Here is an 18,202-nt window from a genome sequence, read left to right as displayed (position 1 = left end):
ATATAATTCCTTTGTTTTCCATTCAAACACGCTTGTTCTTATCTAAGATGTTCATTCGCGCTTAACTGTGGAGAAGGTGATGATCCGTGACACTCATCACCTTCCTCAACCCATGAACGTGTGCCTGACAACCACCTCCGTTCTACATCAGACTGAATGAATGTCTCTTAGATTCCCCAACAGAATCTTCGTGGTATAAGCCGGATTGATGGCGGCATTCATGAGAATCCGGAAAGTCTAAACCTTGTCTGTGGTATTCCGAGTAGGATTCCGGGATTGAATGACTGTGACGTGCTTCAAACTTTAACCTGCTGGGCGTTAGTGACAGACGCAAAAGAGTGATTCTATTCCAGTAGGAGCGGGAACCAACCGGTGATTAGCCGTACTGTGACAGAGTGCGTGAGCATAGTTTTCACTGCGAGGATGGGAAGTAGCCACTGACAATGGTGACACCCTACATAGAGCTTGCCATGGAAGGGACCTGCGTGTGAGAAGAGGATTTCAAGGAAGAGTTGAAGTCAGAGGACAAAGCATCTCCAAAAACTCCAACATATTTCCCAGTGCTGCATATCAAAGTAACATTGTTCCCTCTTTTATCAATTCCAGTAATTTCACTTTTAATCCAAATAATCCTATTGACATCCTAACTAAGATTAATAAAATAAATATTGATTGCTTCAAACCAATAATCTCTGTGGATTCGACCCTTACTCACGTAAGGTATTACTTGGACGACCCAGTACACTTGCTGGTTAGTTGAACGGAATTGTGCTCTGAGAAAGTAATCAGTTAGTTAAATTAGTTCTCTTTGGCACATGCCAAGGAGCCTTTAATTAAGGATCACAATTTCGTCCACCAGGCACCCTTATCAAGGAGGAAGCTACAATCAAGGGAGTGGAAATCACAATCAAAATTGGAGAGATAATCATCATCAACAAGCGAATAGGGACAACAACAACAATGGAGGAGGTCAAAGATGGAATAACAACTCACAAAACCGGCCACCATTCAACCAACAAAATCCACCATTCACCCAACAACATCAACCATATAACCAACAAAACCCACAAAGAAACTACCAAACATATCAACCACCACATCAAAGACCACCACCCAATCAATCACAAGCTCCTCATCTCATATATCCATCCGCCCCCTCTAACCAAGATGATACACTCCGGACCATCATCCAAGGCCAAAAGGAAATACAAAACACACTTGCTTCCAGTCTCACCGGCCTCACCTCTACACTACAAGCTCTCCTTGAACGCATGGATACACCATCAAATCCCACTCCTCAACCCCCAATCCAAAGCGTCATTCCCTCTCAACCTCAACGCAATCCTAAAGGAGGCATCAATGCCATCACCCTAAGATCCGGAACACAATTAAAAGAGAAGGGAGCAAAGGATTCAAATCCCATCATAATCGCTCAACAGGAGGAGAGAATAGATGTAGAAGAGGTAGTGGAAGAAGAGACACCACAAATCACAGTTGAGGATGAAGAAGCTCAACCAACAAAAGGGACCCCCAAGACCAAGAGAACCTTGGAAGAAGAAATTGCTCAACCGCTCCCATTTCCAACACTTACAAAGAAAGCTAGGAAGCGCGTAGAACTCGACCCCAAAATGATAGAAACATTCAAGAAAGTCGAGGTAACCATCCCCCTCTTTGATGCTATCCATCAAGTTCCTAGGTATGCAAAATTCCTTAAAGACCTATGCATGAACAAGGATAGAATTCTTGAATTGGAAACCATCCCATTGGGGAGTTCTATTTCCGCTCTAATGGGAGCATTGCCCGAGAAATGTGATGATCCATGCCCTTGTATGGTCACTTGCACCGTCAATGGAGTTCAATTCATAGATTGTATGTGTGACCTCGGAGCATGTGTTAGCATCATGCCTCTCTCCGTCTACCGGGTATTGAAGTTGCCACCACTAAAAAGGTCGACGGCAAGATTTATCCTAGCGGATAAAAGCATAATAACCGTGATGGGTGTTGCGGAAGATGTACTGGTGAATATCAAAGGGTTGGTGTTTCCGATTGACTTCTATGTCCTTGAAATGCCATCAAGCGAAACCGAGAAAGCATCATCCATCCTACTTGGAAGACCATTTTTGAGAACTTCTAGATTTAAGCTAGATGCCTACTCGGGAACCTACTAATTTGAGATAGATGGGAGAGTCGTAAGTTTTAGCCTAGAAGAAGCAATGAAGCATCCACCGGAGAATCACTCTCTATTCCGATGTGACCCAATTGACAACATTGTTGCCGAAGTGCACCTTGCAAAGTTAGATGAGAAGTACATGATTGAGGAAGCAAATGAAGATCAAAGCAAATTAAACACCACGCACCATACAAACCATCCGGAAACTCAAACCTCAAATAATGACAAAAAGATGGAATTGAAGCCACTACCACCCCACCTAAAGTACTCATATCTTGATGAAGCCCAAAAACTGCCCGTGATAATCGCAAAAGAGCTAACTCCTCAACAAGAAGAAAAGTTGCTAGATGTCTTGAGGAAAAATAAAAGGGCAATCGGGTGGAGTTTGGCGGATCTAGTGGGAATAAGCCCCCAAGTATGCGAGCACCGCATATTTCTTGAAGAAGGAGCAAGACCGGTCCGACAACCTCAAAGGAGACTTAATCCAACCATCTTGAGGTTGTGAAAAAAGAGGTCACTCGGCTACTTGAAGCGGACATCATCTATCCTATCTAGGATAGCGAGTGGGTAAGCCTGGTCCAAGTGGTGCCAAAGAAATCCGGGGTGACCACAATCAAAAATGAAAGTGGTGAACTCATAGCAACAAGAGTGCAAAATTCTTGGAGAGTATGCATAGACTACCGAAGATTGAATGCGGCCACAAGAAAAGATCACTTTCCACTACCATTTATTGATCAAATGCTTGATCGACTAGCCGGTAAATCTTATTATTGCTTTCTTGATGGTTACTCCGGATACTTCCAAATACACATTGCTCTAAAGGACCAAGAAAAAACCACATTTACTTGCCCCTTTGGAACGTATGCTTACAAGCGTATGCCATTTGGTCTATGAAATGCACCGGCAACGTTTCAAAGATGCATGATAAGCGTATTTACGGATTTTCTAGAACAATGTATGGAAGTTTTCATGGACGACTTTAGTGTGTACAGTGATTCATTTGATCATTGCCTAGGTAACCTTGAAAAAGTCTTAGAGAGATGCACCAAAACAAACCTTGTCTTAAATTTCGAAAAATGTCATTTCATGGTCAAACAAGGCATTTTTTGGGACACATAGTTTCAAAAGAAGGCATCTCCGTAGATCCGACAAAAATAAATGTCATATCTAGTCTACCTTACCCCTCCTCCGAGAGGGAAGTCCGCTCTTTTCTTGGACATGCAGGATTCTACCGGAGATTCATCAAAGACTTTAGCAAGGTGGCCTTACCTCTCTCTCGACTACTACAAAAGGACACTGAATTTGAACTAAGCAAGGAATGTATGGAAGCATATGACAAACTTAAAGTGGCATTGACACAAGCTCCTATTGTGCAAGGACCGAATTAGACTCAACCATTTGAAATCATGTGCGATGCCTCGAATTATGCGATAGGAGCCGCGTTAGCACAACGCGAAGGTAAGATTCCCTATGTCATAGCCTATGCTTCCAAAACACTAGATGGAGCCCAATCCAACTACACTACTACCGAAAAGGAACTCTTAGCTATCGGTTTTGCTTTGGACAAGTTCCGAGCCTATCTTCTTGGTTCCAAGGTAGTAGTGTACTCGTATCACGCTGCATTAAAGTACTTGTTGGCCAAAAAGGAATCAAAACCGAGATTAATTCGATGGGTGCTTTTGTTACAAGAATTTGATTTGGAGATCAAGGATAGGAGTGGTTCCCAAAACTTAGTGGCGGACCATCTAAGTCGCCTCGAATACACAAAAAGCGACACCACTCCTATCAATGACTCCTTTCCTCTAGATGGTTTGCACGCAATCTCAGAAGTAATTCCTTGGTATGCCCCAATAGCAAACTACTTGGTTTCACGCACCTTCCCTCCCAATCTCAACAAACATCAAAAGGACAAGCTGAAAAGTGAATCCAAATACTATGTTTGGGACGATCCCTATTTGTGGAGGTGTGGAGCGGACCAAATAGTGCGACGATGCATACCTCAAACCGAATTCCAAGCAATCTTGGATGCTTGCCATTCTTCCGAAGGAGGTGGCCACTACGGCCCCCAAAGAACAGCAAGAAAGGTCCTTGATTGCGGATTTTGGTGGCCAACCCTTCTCAAAGATTCTTCCCTCTATTGCAAATCTTGTCCCCAATGCATTCGATTTGGAAATATTTCTAAGAAGGACGAAATCCCCCAACAAAATATGCTTTTTTGTGAAATCTTTGATGTGTGGGGAATCGACTTCATGGGACCATTTCCAAATTCCAATGGCTTTCTCTACATTCTATTAGCCGTCGATTAAGTGTCAAAATGGGTGGAGGCAATCCTCACCCGAACGGATGATGCTCATGTTGTTTATTCTTTTGTGAGGAACAATATCATTCGTCGTTTTGGCTCGCCAAGAGCAATCATAAGTGACCAAGGATCCCACTTTTGCAACAAAAAAATGGACGGCCTCATGAAGAAGTACGACATCACACACAAAGTTACTACGGCCTACCACCCTCAGACAAACGGCCAAGCTGAAGTTTCTAACCGAGAAATTAAACATGTGTTGGAAAGAATTGGGAGGAGGACGCCGCCAAGAGCGCCGCGCCGCTGCCGCTGTCTGTGCCGTCTTCGTCGTCGCCGGTTCCCTTGCCGCCGCTGTCGTCGACAAGTCCAGCCGCCGCCATCACCTCTCTATTTCTGTTGATGGTGGCCAACCGCTGGGTCGCGCAGAGGAGAAGAGGCAGAACCGTGCCCAACCACCGCCGCTTCTGCCGCCAAGAAACCCCGATGTGCCTCTGGTTGCCGGGAGACGGTGTGGTTGCTGCAGGAGGTAGCCGCCGGAGCCGCTGCTCCATTCTGCCATTCCTTTTTATTACAGTAAGCCCCTTGCGCTCTGAAACTCAAACCGTAATCATTCTAATTATCTATGGCTATGGATTCGGATGAATATATGTTGTAAGATTAACTTTATGGGGTTTCTTGTCAAAAATGGAGGTTTGTTGCTGAGCCACTAGAGCTTCTGGCCACTGACGGAGCCGTTGCTAGGCTGATATAGAGCTGTGGATGCCCTATTTTGTTATTTCAGTAAGTAAATTCTGTTTGGAAAGCCTTGCGTTAGTGTTCTGTTCTGTGTAATAAAGTAATCGTAATGTTAATGGTTTTAGGAGCTAGAATCCGGTTTGCTTGTGCCTTTGGGGCTGTTTCTGCTTTTGAGAGAGCAAGCATAGCCGAGATTTTGATTGCCAGTGATTTCGGGTCGAGATAAAAGGAGTTGGTTAACGAGTTGGGTTGTGGTTCCAATGTTGTGAGGTAGGGGCGCTTTCCAAAAAGTATGTTTTATGTATTAGAATTATTACATATGGATACTGATGTGAGATATTATGTATTTAGTGATTGTATCTGCCTTATGTATTATCTAATTGACTCGAATGATTATGGATGTTGGTTTGGCTGAATTGTCGTGCGGCTTGTGAAATGTAATGTTTGAACTTGATTCTTTAAAGATTTGAATCTGAGTTTGATCCGTTGAGGATTGATTTGATTTGAGTTAATTATTTTGATGATTTGAAAAGTCGAATGTACTTTTAAATTCAGCCTGGTTTATTTTAATTGATTTGGTTTTGGACAAATGATTTGTTATTGAACCGTTTCTTTAAAGCTTTGGAAATGAGTTATATTGATTTGATATTGAGTTGATTTTGATATGGTATCCTTGAGATACGCCACTGAGGCAGTTGTTGGATTTAGCTTGCTTTGAATTGATTTCTGGTTTTGAGCTGTTGAAAAGGACTGAGAAATGGTTTAGTTGGGACCCGAACCGGGTGGCAAAAGTCCAAGTTTTAGGGGAGGTGCTGCCGAAATTTCTACAAAATCCTACACTTGTTTGTAAGGTTATTTAAAAAGGGTTGGATTTGGAAAATTGTATTATTTGATTTATTAAAAGGATATTTATGTTTTCAAGCTTAATTTATTTGATGAACCTTATACATTGAGTTCGGCTTATTTAGAACTGAACTATTTTTACCGTTTGAATCATTGAAAGAAAGAATGACGCCCTAATATTGATTTCAATATAAAAAGGAGCTTTTAGTGATTTTAAAGGAATGTAGACTTTTGATTGATTAATCAAGGCTGAGGCATTTTGGAAGAGTTAGAAAAATGGGTTCTAAAAAGAAACCTGAAAGTGGTTTGATTCAAATGAACCGGTTCCGTTTCAAATGAGTTGATTTTTGGACCGGGTTAGAACTTGTGATTTTGTATGGCCGGTTTTATAGTAAATTCAGTTTTATTTACTTGAACCGAGAATCTATGATTTTAAGAGTTTCAATGAATTTTAAGGAATTTGATGTAAGTTGGCCTTCCCTAAAGACTTGGGACTCTGGCGAGAAACTTTTGTCATAAAATCCCATTGTTGGATGGGTGGTTTTGAATACTTTGAAATAAATCCTTAACTTGCCATGGTTTTGGAAGTTTTGGAAAGAGAATGCCGAGAGTGGCTTTGTTTTAAAAGAGAAATCACTTTGAGTAAATTTGGCTTATGAGCCTGAGATGATTTGAGAAATGAGATCTTTAAAGCCAAGGCTGAAAAGGGTTAAAAATTTGATTTCAAAGTGAAATGGCTTGAGAAAAGTGAGTTATGGCTTAAATGCCGGTTTTATGAATTTGATGATGTTGAATGATGGAAGTACTGTTTTTGTTATGGGCCAGAATGGCTGTGTATGATTATGAATATTGGCTGGTTCTAGAATTGAACCGTGAGCCGGAATGGCTGTGTGTGATATTAACTTATGGCTGATTGCCGAATGAGTTATAAGCCGTATGGCTGGCTATGAATTATGAATTTAAGCCGAAGGACTGTATTTATTGATAAATTGGTTGGTTCTGAATTGAACTGTGAGCCGGATGGCTGAGATGGATGGTGATCCATGATTGAATATAAATGCATGTATGCAATTGAATGATTTGTGGATTTAAGCCGAATGGCTGAGATGAAAGTTGTAAGCGAGTATGCTTGTGTTTTTCTCTCTGTTGTAAGGGTGACAGGGCACCGATACCCTCTAATGGCGACAGGGCGCAGATACCCTCTAATGGCGACAGGGCGCAGATACCCTCTAATGGCGACAGGGCGCAAATACCCTCTAATGATAATAATGCGCAACAGAGAGACTGTGTCCGGGTTAGCTACCGGACACGTCGGGTTGGCTTGGTAACCGACAGATGATATCATCAGCCACTAGGGACAGGCATGCATCATATGCATCTATGTGACATTGTTTGGGTATGCATATTGTACTTGGTTTGCCTATGTGATTAACTGCTAATTGTTCTACTTGCAATAACTGTTTGTTTGTGCTTGCATCTTCCTACTTGTGTTTGCATCTAGAACTCTATTGGATTGTGGTGGATTGGTTGTGGTTGGATTGCTTGGGCCTAGGGCCGTGGTTGAATGAGATGGACCGATGGTTGATTTCGGTTTTGTGGTTCTGGTCTGGAATAAGATATGAAAGGTTATTTTGGTTCAGTATAGATAAACCTTTTTGAAATGCTTTGATGTTTTGAGAATTGAACGATTCCTCTTTCAGAAAAGATTTCCGACTTTTCTTTTATTATAAACCGTTGTTTTTGAAAAGAGGCATAAGACGGTTATGAATCACTGGTGCGGTTATCTTCATGTATCCTATTACAGTAATTCCTAAAAACCCTCTACTGAGAACCCTTTCGAGGATGATGTTCTCACCCCTTACAATTTTCCCCTTTCAGGATTTGGGCGCAGAAGTTATGAAGAGTTTAATTATTTGTATTTGAGATGCTCTGTATTGCTTTAGATTATTATTTTTGTACCCTCGCCTTTATCTTGATATATTCTGTGAGAGGGATAGGAATTGTACTGGATAATGTTTGTAATATTATTTATATATATGTATGTATATATATATGGATGTACTCTTTATGAGTTTCTATAAGTTGTATGGTATGTATGGACGTACGTTGTATGGCGAAAGTATTTTTGGGAATGGTATTGCGGTTTAAAGTTTTTAAACAGGCTCATATTTTAGTATTAAATAGTATAAGTGTCGTCGTAATGTCTGAGCTATCAGAGTTGCGCAGCCGGAAGCGCGAGCTTTGGTAGTTAGGGTATTACATTATGGTATCAGAGCAGTCCTTCCTGTAGAGCCTGAGGAATGGACCGACTATGCTTCAATTGCATACTCTGAGCTTTTGTCATGTATTAGGTCTTGTCGGATGACGAGAATTAGAGATTTATGCACATGACGATCTATTGATTAACGCTGTTAGTCTTGCATTGCATAATTCTTGGTATTAAGTTTGGCCGGCTTAATACTAGTGAGTTATGTACATGAAAGCACTAATGGGTTATCATAGATAATATGCGAGTTCTGAGCAAAGCGAATCACGGGTTTTGGGAACGTTGGAAACTATTTCTCGAGGCTATTCAGTTGTGCGTCTTGAATTTTGTTCGAGTTGACCTGTTCTTTCATATCCTAACTTGAAGTTCTTGTTTGCTAGTCCTCTTGAAAAGTAGTTTGATGTTTCCACTCTATTCCTGTATTCATATGTATTCTTGTTTGATCCTAAGTGCATATGCTTGCTTGAAATCCTTGTTGTATCTATCCTTCTCTGTTTGAGTTCTTCTTGATTCATGTATTCTTTGACATAGTTTTGAACTTGTCTTACTGCGTTGTACATTTTAACTCCGGATTCCGAGCCCATTCTTAGAGAACTTGTTGATTCAGTTTTTTCTCTTATTTGACAGTGATCACAGCCAATTTTGAGATTTTATGAAAATTGCTACTTAATAGATACATACTTATCTATACATGGAATTTTGAAGATTTCTCATACCGCCTAGCAACTATCTATCTTTTATACCTTGACTGTATTTTTACTGGTTTATGGAACTGCATTTACTTTAAAATTACAATTCGACTTTCTAGTAAATTTTACTATAGTTCCAAGGCGCATCTTCATTTGATTATGTATTTGGGTATTTTTCAAATTTTGAAAGAAAGGATTTTTCACTTTTATTCCGGTTGAGTTTCAGTTGATAAGCCTTACTTAACTTATTTTGAATTGAGTTTGATTTAGCATGCTATATGGTTTATGCCATGGTTGTTCTTTTGAGAGTGTTGGGCTCATGGCTTTCTTCTTACGAATGGACTAGAGTCTCCCTTAAGCTTTCCATCTCTATGAATGTCATACGTGATTCTGTTTTTAACTAAACTTTTACATCTTGTGAAATTATCATTAATCTTGGTTTGTCCTTTCTTGTGAATCTCATCCGTAGGTGAGTCAGTTTGATTTGTTTCAAATTAGTGCATTGTTTATTCTCTCATTTTCTCTACAAGAGTTTTTAGTTAAAGATTTATTCTTAAGAAATTACTAATGATTGAGTTGTCTTTTCCTACGACTTTTCTTTTGGGTCAATTGGAAGCTTGTTGGATGTTTCACGACTAGTGAATCTTGTTTGAACTACCTTGATTTAAAACCCTCTCTTGTATGGCCTGACTCTTTTTAAGTACATCATAATTTTCTTGAATATCCTTCTGAGATGGTGGTTTCAAGTATACTTTTAGAGTCTTGTTTTGAACCTTTTAAAGAAGTTTTGAATTCTCTTTAAAGAAGTTCTAAATAGAATTTATTTTCTATTGCTTGATTGAGATTGAAACAATTGTTCGATTTTGACGAAGTTAATTTCAAAGTTGGCATGCGCTATTTTAAATGAGGTTTTGAAAAGTTTCCTTGTTTAGTGGAAACCGATTCGTTTGTAACGCACCACTTATTTCATTTACCAAATTGTAAACGAATTTTTACTTTGGAGTTTCTTTTCTAAAAAGAGTTTAACTTCCTCTTTTGTACTTGCTATAAATGTTATACACGCTTGTTTGAATATGAAATTTTGAGAATTATGAACAAGCATTTGATTACTTCCGAGTTTTTATGAACTGCTTTTGGTTAAGTTGTGCATCTAATTATCTTTCTAAAATATTTGAGGAAATATTTTAGCTCTTAGCCAAAGTTGTGTGCATTTTGTTTTTGGAACTCTACATAATCTACTTCAACATGAAATCGTATCGAAGTAAAGCCACGTTTATGCTTTTGTTACTCTCTTGAAGGATGTTTGTTGTTTAACTTCTCTTTCAGACTGCGAAGTGATATTTTTATAAGTTTTGATTCTTTTAAGAACAATGTATTCGAAAGTATAGTGATTATGCTCTTGAGTTCTGTGAGCTTGGCTTGGGTCTGAGATATTCTTTTCTGTAACCTCTTATTTCTTTGACTCAGCTTGAATTTGTTTCGAAATAATGCATTGATTTTCTTCTTATTGATCCTATTGGATTTCCTTGATCCAAGGGTTATCTTGAAGTTGTCAATTGAATTGAGTCTAGCAAACTTCATTGCTTGAGTGTCCTTGTTTATTTGGAATTGGATACATTCTCTCAAATCTTTGAGCACTATCCTTGACATTTGACTCTCCTTTTTAAATCTTGTATCCTTCTGAGTAGACTCGAGAATTGTTTGATATCACGTGCGACTTATAGACGTAGTGACGCGATGCGTTAGTTCTTTAAGACGTGATATGTGTATATGGAAGTTGAAACGGTAGGTGTGCAGTGTTACGAGTGGTGGGTGTTTTGTTCCTTGCGAACGGGTTTGTGGTTGCCAGGCTTGTGATTGAATTTGGGGTTTGTAAAGTGCTTGATGGAATTGGAAGGTTGAAACGTTGAGGTTGGCATGAGATTAGTGTGCGGAGGTTGAGCACGTCGTTTTAACAACATTCTGTTTAATAGCCTTTGATGCCTTGCCCTTCTATCACATGATTGACCTATGTTATCTTTTGCATTGAGCCTACATTGAAACGTTTGCTTTGCACTCACACTCCTACCTTTACATCCTTATGCTTATGACAATCAAAGTATTTGAAAATCGTATATATGATTATATTTTGAGATATTTTGCTTCTTCCTTAAATGTGTTCAAAGGTGAACTGTTATGGAATTTCTTTCATTTTGTATCAATTTTCGAGGGCGAAAATTTTTATAAGGTGGGTAGAATGTAAGACCCAAAATCTTTGAAAAGTATTTTTTATGATCAAGTCTCAAATCATATAGTTATTTATAGCCTTAATTTCAGGAATTATTTTATTAAGGATAATTAAGGCAAGTTTTGATTTATTGAATTTGAGATGAATTATAATTATTATCCAATTTTATCATTATTAGATTATTTTCTATATATTTAAATTATAAAGCTGGTAGTTGTGAAATAATAAGGATTTTATATGATTTGGATTGAATAATTAATATTTTAAATATTACTACTACTGTTTTGAGAAAATAGAGGAAATAATTATATTATTCCTAATTTTTAGATTTGGGCATTTCATTGGAAAATAATTTGTGAAAGTGAGGAACAAATGGTATTTTCTATATAGTGTTGGATTCAGTTTGGGTTTCAATTATTATATTATACCAAATTTTATTTGAAATTACAAAACTAACCCCATTACCCTAATTTTGTTAAAATTACCAAATTACCCCTAAACCTAACTTTTGCCTAAACTCTAACCTAGCTACCCTTTCCCCCAAGAACCCAGCAGCTATAGCACGCACAGTTTCCTTTTTGTTCTTTCTTCATGAAAGAAAGGAACAGAAGCAAAAGAAAAGCAGAAAAGCAAGAAGGGGGAGGCTGGGAAGGGAAATCTGAGAGGGGAGGAGGGCGGCGCAGCCGCCAAGCCTATCACTGTGCCGATCGTCCTCACCACCGCCGCACGAAGAGCTTCCATGGTCGCTGATGACAAGCTCGCAAGTGGAAGAAGCAGAGATGACGCGAAAAAAAAAAAAGGGGAGTCATCGCGCTCTGCCGCCGCGAGCCCCGTCGCACCCTGCGCCACCGAGGGTTCCGTCCTTGTCAGAGCCGTCGCCCTCACTACGTCCTCACCGATCTGCCGCTGTTGGAGGCACAAACGAAGCAGGGTCGCGCAAGGGAGGAGGACGCCGCCAAGAGCGCCGCGCCGCTGCCGCTGTCTGTGCCGTCTTCGTCGTCGCCGGTTCCCTTGCCGCCGCTGTCGTCGACAAGTCCAGCTGCCGCCATCACCTCTCTATTTCTGTTGATGGTGGCCAGCCGCTGGGTCGCGCAGAGGAGAAGAGGCAGAACCGTGCCCAACCACCGCCGCTTCTGCCACCAAGAAACCCCGATGTGCCTCTGGTTGCCGGGAGACGGTGTGGTTGCTGCAGGAGGTAGCCGCCGGAGCCGCTGCTCCATTCTGCCATTCCTTTTTATTACAGTAAGCCCCTTGCGCTCTGAAACTCAAACCGTAATCGTTCTAATTATCTATGGCTATGGATTCGGATGAATATATGTTGTAAGATTAACTTTATGGGGTTTCTTGTCAAAAATGGAGGTTTGTTGCTGAGCCACTAGAGCTTCTGGCCACTGACGGAGCTGTTGCTAGGCTGATATAGAGCTGTGGCTGCCCTATTTTGTTATTTCAGTAAGTAAATTCTGTTTGGAAAGCCTTGTGTTAGTGTTCTGTTCTGTGTAATAAAGTAATCGTAATGTTAATGGTTTTAGGAGCTAGAATCCGGTTTGCTTGTGCCTTTGGGGCTGTTTCTGCTTTTGAGAGAGCAAGCATAGCCGAGATTTTGATTGCCAGTGATTTCGGGTCGAGATAAAAGGAGTTGGTTAACGAGTTGGGTTGTGGTTCCAATGTTGTGAGGTAGGGGCGCTTTCCAAAAACTATGTTTTATGTATTGGAATTATTACATATGGATACTGATGTGAGATATTATGTATTTAGTGATTGTATCTGCCTTATGTATTATCTAATTGACTCGAATGATTATGGATGTTGGTTTGGCTGAATTGTCGTGCGGCTTGTGAAATGTAATGTTTGAACTTGATTCTTTAAAGATTTGAATCTGAGTTTGATCCGTTGAGGATTGATTTGATTTGAGTTAATTATTTTGATGATTTGAAAAGTCGAATGTACTTTTAAATTCAGCCTGGTTTATTTTAATTGATTTGGTTTTGGACAAATGATTTGTTATTGAACCGTTTCTTTAAAGCTTTGGAAATGAGTTATATTGATTTGATATTGAGTTGATTTTGATATGGTATCCTTGAGATACGCCACTGAGGCAGTTGTTGGATTTAGCTTGCTTTGAATTGATTTCTGGTTTTGAGCTGTTGAAAAGGACTGAGAAATGGTTTAGTTGGGACCCGAACCGGGTGGCAAAAGTCCAAGTTTTAGGGGAGGTGCTGCCGAAATTTCTACAAAATCCTACACTTGTTTGTAAGGTTATTTAAAAAGGGTTGGATTTGGAAAATTGTATTATTTGATTTATTAAAAGGATATTTATGTTTTCAAGCTTAATTTATTTGATGAACCTTATACATTGAGTTCGGCTTATTTAGAACTGAACTATTTTTACCGTTTGAATCATTGAAAGAAAGAATGACGCCCTAATATTGATTTCAATATAAAAAGGAGCTTTTAGTGATTTTAAAGGAATGTAGACTTTTGATTGATTAATCAAGGCTGAGGCATTTTGGAAGAGTTAGAAAAATGGGTTCTAAAAAGAAACCTGAAAGTGGTTTGATTCAAATGAACCGGTTCCGTTTCAAATGAGTTAATTTTTGGACCGGGTTAGAACTTGTGATTTTGTATGGCCGGTTTTATAGTAAATTCAGTTTTATTTACTTGAACCGAGAATCTATGATTTTAAGAGTTTCAATGAATTTTAAGGAATTTGATGTAAGTTGGCCTTCCCTAAAGACTTGGGACTCTGGCGAGAAACTTTTGTCATAAAATCCCATTGTTGGATGGGTGGTTTTGAATACTTTGAAATAAATCCTTAACTTGCCATGGTTTTGGAAGTTTTGGAAAGAGAATGCCGAGAGTGGCTTTGTTTTAAAAGAGAAATTACTTTGAGTAAATTTGGCTTATGAGCCTGAGATGATTTGAGAAATGAGATATTTAAAGCCAAGGCTGAAAAGGGTTAAAAATTTGATTTCAAAGTGAAATGGCTTGAGAAAAGTGAGTTATGGCTTAAATGCCGGTTTTATGAATTTGATGATGTTGAATGATGGAAGTACTGTTTTTGTTATGGGCCAGAATGGCTGTGTATGATTATGAATATTGGCTGGTTCTAGAATTGAACCGTGAGGCGGAATGGCTGTGTGTGATATTAACTTATGGCTGATTGCCGAATGAGTTATAAGCTGTATGGCTGGCTATGAATTATGAATTTAAGCCGAAGGACTGTATTTATTGATAAATTGGTTGGTTCTGAATTGAACTGTGAGCCGGATGGCTGAGATGGATGGTGATCCATGATTGAATATAAATGCATGTATGCAATTGAATGATTTGTGGATTTAAGCCGAATGGCTGAGATGAAAGTTGTAAGCGAGTATGCTTGTGTTTTTCTCTCTGTTGTAAGGGTGACAGGGCACTGATACCCTCTAATGGCGACAGGGCGCAGATACCCTCTAATGGCGACAGAGCGCAGATACCCTCTAATGGCGACAGGGCGCAAATACCCTCTAATGATAATAATGCGCAACAGAGAGACTGTGTCCGGGTTAGCTACCGGACACGTCGGGTTGGCTTGGTAACCGACAGATGATATCATCAGCCACTAGGGACAGGCATGCATCATATGCATCTATGTGACATTGTTTGGGTATGCATATTGTACTTGGTTTGCCTATGTGATTAACTGCTAATTGTTCTACTTGCAATAACTGTTTGTTTGTGCTTGCATCTTCCTACTTGTGTTTGCATCTAGAACTCTATTGGATTGTGGTGGATTGGTTGTGGTTGGATTGCTTGGGCCTAGGGCCGTGGTTGAATGAGATGGACCGATGGTTGATTTCGGTTTTGTGGTTCTGGTCTGGAATAAGATATGAAAGGTTATTTTGGTTCAGTATAGATAAACCTTTTTGAAATGCTTTGATGTTTTGAGAATTGAACGATTCCTCTTTCAGAAAAGATTTCCGACTTTTCTTTTATTATAAACCGTTGTTTTTGAAAAGAGGCATAAGACGGTTATGAATCACTGGTGCGGTTATCTTCATGTATCCTATTACAGTAATTCCTAAAAACCCTCTACTGAGAACCCTTTCGAGGATGATGTTCTCACCCCTTACAATTTTCCCCTTTCAGGATTTGGGCGCAGAAGTTATGAAGAGTTTAATTATTTGTATTTGAGATGCTCTGTATTGCTTTAGATTATTATTTTTGTACCCTCGCCTTTATCTTGATATATTCTGTGAGAGGGATAGGAATTGTACTGGATAATGTTTGTAATATTATTTATATATATGTATGTATATATATATGGATGTACTCTTTATGAGTTTCTATAAGTTGTATGGTTTGTATGGACGTACGTTGTATGGCGAAAGTATTATTGGGAATGGTATTGCGGTTTAAAGTTTTTAAACAGGCTCATATTTTAGTATTAAATAGTATAAGTGTCGTCGTAATGTCCGAGCTATCAGAGTTGCGCAGCCGGAAGCGCGAGCTTTGGTAGTTAGGGTATTACAGAAATCGCTGGGGCGTATTCTGTAAATTTTGATTCGTGGCCTCTGTCACGCGTCCGCATGGGTCACGCGGTCGCGTCATTGGAGCTTTTCCTTGCCACGCGGTCACGTCAGTCACGCTTTCGCGTCGTATGCGTTCTGCTTAAGGTGCGCGGTCGCGTCAGTCATGCGGCCGCGTCGCTGCGTCTTCGCTTCTGGCACGCGATCGCGTCGTCCATGCGATCTCGTGGATACCAGTTTCCTTAAAGCTCCGTTTTGCCTTTTCCTTCCATTTTGTATGTTTTCTTTTTCATCCTTTAAGTCATTCTGCCTTAGGAAATCTGAAACTACTCAACACACTAATCACGGCATCGAATGGAAATAAAGGTAATTAAAATAATTAATTTTAAAGCCTAGGAATCATGTTTTTCGCATACATCACGTAATAAGGAAGGGAAAGTAAAACCATGCAATTAATGTGAATAAGTAGGTGAAGGATTGTGTAAATCACTCAAATTAAGCACAAAAGAACTCATGAAATATGGGTTTATCAACCTCCCGATACTTAAACACTAGCATGTCCTCATGCTAAATCCAAGGTAAATAATTAAGGTTAAAGTGATGGAATGTCATGCAATGCAATCTATTTAAATGCAACTACCTAACTGAATGATGCATCATGCAACTCTAACTTATTCACTCATATATAAAGCTTACATGTAATCAAGTTAGTTCACATTCTCAAGGAGTCATGTATATATATATGGCCAACCCTTAAATAATAAAGCATTTTAGCAAATGAGATGGGAAGAGAAATATCGTACAAACTTGCAAAACAATTAGTAAATATAAGCACAGATATATGTTGATGAGTTATAGAACCCTCACTAGATTTTGTGTTTACTCTCTAGTCACTCAGTGTTTATTGGGTTTATCCACTCTATTTTTCTTTTCATTCTTACTTCCTATAGCTTTGTTCTTCATCTAACCAATCAACAATTATAGAATATAGTCATACCAAAAAGTCATGAGGTCTTTAATTAAGGTTGTAATGGGGTCAAGGTAAAGGTAAGGATTTATGTATAGGGTCAAGTGAGCTAATAAGTGAATCCTTAATTGAACTAAGATCTCACCTAACATACATATTTAGCAAGATAAAACTTCTTTACCTATTCTCCCATATTATCTCACTTATTGTTACATGATCATGTTTCACCTTTTTTTTTTAAGCATGCTTCTCAAATTTTATTTTATTTCTTTTTTAACTTTTCTACCTTTTGTTTTTATCATCCATGTTCCCGAAAGGTTTTCCACAATTTACTCTATCTATAATTTTCTATCTTAAGCTAACCAAGGATTCACTTGGGATTTTCTTTTGTTTTTCTGCTTAAGGCTAGTAATTTGGCTAAATAGAATAAAGGGGTTTTAAAAGGCTCAAGGGGGGCTAACAAGGGTGATGTAAAAGGTAGGCTATTTTTGGGGTAAGTAAGCTAAAATCAAATGATGGCCTCAATCATTCTTTTGGTATGTATCTACATTCTATATTCTATAATTGGACATATAGATTAAAGCAAAGTAAAGAACATCAGAATAAAAAGAAGCGAAACACACAGGAATAAAATTATGGTTTGAATGCAACCATACAATCAAGCTCAAGACTCACAGGCCGTGTGTTCTCTAACTCAAGCATCATATATCATCTATATATTGTATGCAGGTTTAGTTAAAAATTTCCATTATTCTCATAAAAAAATTATTTAGGGTAGCTTTTAAAGTTTTAATGTTCCTCCTTGATGAAATATTGTCAGCTTAACTACATCATGTAATGCTATATACAAGGTTTATGGATTGGAATCTGTTATGTTCACTTTCTTAGCTTACTTCCTTTTTATATTTTTCAATTTAGACTATGCTATCTTATGTTAAAAAAGTAAACTATACTAATTAATCCACTAACAAGTTAGAATTGCAAACTAAACTAAATAACTAAAATAAACTAAATAGCTATATGAACTAAAAATGCAAAATGCAGAAATAGAGTAGAAATACATCAAAGTAGCAATGTATAAGTACTCAGAAAATAACAATAAAAAGGAAGAATACAGAAAAATATCCAAAATAAAAGAAAAAGAGATGTAGTGGTTCACCAAAATAAAAACGCCAGAGATGGCGACCTCCCCACACTTAAAAGGAAGCATCGTCCCTGATGCTCAATCAAGCCGGGTGTGTAGGAGTGTCATCACTGGTAGGGATGGTAGATGGGGGCTCTGTGGTGGTGGTGGGCTGAGAGTCTGGCTGCTAGAGAGGAAGTGCTGACTGGACCGGGATCTCAGGATCTGCAGCCTCAATCTGATGTGGGACCTCCTAGGTGGTACAGTCTGCTCTGTGCCTGCCTGCTGATGGGTCTCTGCTTGGAAATCAGTCTCCTCCTCGTGCTCATCCTCCTCCTCCCCGGATGGCTCTGATGGTGTGTCTGGCTCGGAGGGGAT

General features: G+C 39.1%; 2 long non-coding RNA genes across 4 annotated transcripts; both read left to right on the top strand.

The window, feature by feature from the left end:
- The first annotated feature begins 4,791 nt into the window (after nt 1–4,791).
- On the top strand, nt 4,792–8,128 carry LOC140175842 (uncharacterized). Its single transcript, XR_011866609.1, has 4 exons — nt 4,792–5,042; nt 5,160–5,249; nt 5,330–5,474; nt 7,926–8,128. It is a non-coding gene; the product is annotated as an uncharacterized lncRNA (long non-coding RNA).
- A 3,611-nt stretch (nt 8,129–11,739) lies between these two features.
- LOC114924611 (uncharacterized) lies at nt 11,740–15,576 on the top strand. 3 transcript variants are annotated; one of them, XR_011866608.1, is made up of 5 exons: nt 11,740–12,471; nt 12,589–12,678; nt 12,759–12,903; nt 14,665–14,872; nt 15,355–15,576. It is a non-coding gene; the product is annotated as an uncharacterized lncRNA (long non-coding RNA). The 3 variants fall into 3 exon arrangements; XR_011866607.1 differs by having other exon boundaries at nt 14,630–14,872; XR_003812021.2 differs by lacking the exon at nt 14,665–14,872.
- Nucleotides 15,577–18,202: the final 2,626 nt, after the last annotated feature.

Source organism: Arachis hypogaea, chromosome 10, assembly GCF_003086295.3.
Source record: "Arachis hypogaea cultivar Tifrunner chromosome 10, arahy.Tifrunner.gnm2.J5K5, whole genome shotgun sequence".
In the NCBI taxonomy this organism is placed as follows: domain Eukaryota; kingdom Viridiplantae; phylum Streptophyta; class Magnoliopsida; order Fabales; family Fabaceae; genus Arachis; species Arachis hypogaea.
The sequence above is the reverse complement of the archived record's forward strand: the minus strand, read 5'-3'. Positions and strand labels throughout refer to the sequence as shown.